This window comes from Elephantulus edwardii, unplaced genomic scaffold, assembly GCF_000299155.1.
Source record: "Elephantulus edwardii isolate Elephantulus edwardi_28Jun2011 unplaced genomic scaffold, EleEdw1.0 scaffold00074, whole genome shotgun sequence".
Classification (NCBI taxonomy): Eukaryota; Metazoa; Chordata; class Mammalia; order Macroscelidea; family Macroscelididae; genus Elephantulus; species Elephantulus edwardii.
This window is the reverse complement of record NW_006399824.1, coordinates 4,615,666-4,616,665: the sequence shown is the minus strand read 5'-3', so window position 1 is coordinate 4,616,665 and position 1,000 is coordinate 4,615,666. Positions and strand designations below refer to the sequence as shown.

General features: G+C 44.6%; 1 pseudogene; it reads right to left on the bottom strand.

The window, feature by feature from the left end:
* On the bottom strand, positions 1-389 carry LOC102870805 (annotated as a pseudogene).
* Positions 390-1,000: the final 611 nt, after the last annotated feature.

The window sequence follows — 1,000 nt, the reverse complement described above, 5'->3', positions numbered from 1 at the left end:
TTATTTGACCTTCTTCTTGGGGCAGGTTGTTGGTGTGCCCACACTTCTTCTTGCAGCAATTGACAGCACGGGGATGCAGGCGAGCATAACACTTGCGGCAGATCATCTTGTCGCAGTTGTATTTCTGGGTGAGCTGATGCAAGGAAGGCTCAATAATGCCACCACGGAGACGCAGCACCAGATGCAGGGTGGACTCTTTCTGGATGTTGTAGTCTGAGAGTGTACGGCCATCCTCTAGTTGTTTGCCCGCAAATATCAGACGCTGCTGGTCAGGAGGGATGCCCTCCTTGTCTTGGATTTTGGCTTTGACATTCTCGATGGTGTCACTGGGCTCGACCTCAAGAGTGATAGATGGTCTTGCCAGTCAGGGTCTTCACAGAGATCTGCATCTTTGTGTCTGCCGCTCGGCCGCCTCGCTGTAACAATTCTTTCTTGTATGCTTTCTTGTCTGTGTACGAATGAATGGTGTCCTATTGCTCACAGCGTTATACTTAAGGACAGATCTTGAAATGTTCTTTTTTGAGGATAGATGCAACACCATTTGCCTTCAATTTGTCATTCCTAGCCTAATCATATGCCTGATTCAAAGTGGCCAATACCAGTCCATCTCAGCTCACTAATGCCAATGATACAACTCTTGATGCATTTAATTTCATTTTTTTACAACTTCCAATTTTCCTTGATTCATACTTTGTATATTCCGGTTCTTAGTGGATGTTTGATTTTTTAATCAAATTCTTTAATGCTTTTTTTATGCTAAATTTTTTAATGCTTCCAACCTAAGGACCTCATCTTCTGACATAATGTCCCACAATACTCTTCTGTTATTCTTGGGGTTTTGGAGAGCTTGTTATTTTCCAGCATGGCAATGGTAGAGGTGGTGGTATCCACAACAGAGGGTTGTTGATGAAAGAAGGTGCGATCTCTCTCCTTGTTCCGTGTGACACCCCTCCCCCCAAGATCAGGCTGGCTGGCAGTTTTTGTTAAGTCACTCCATGCC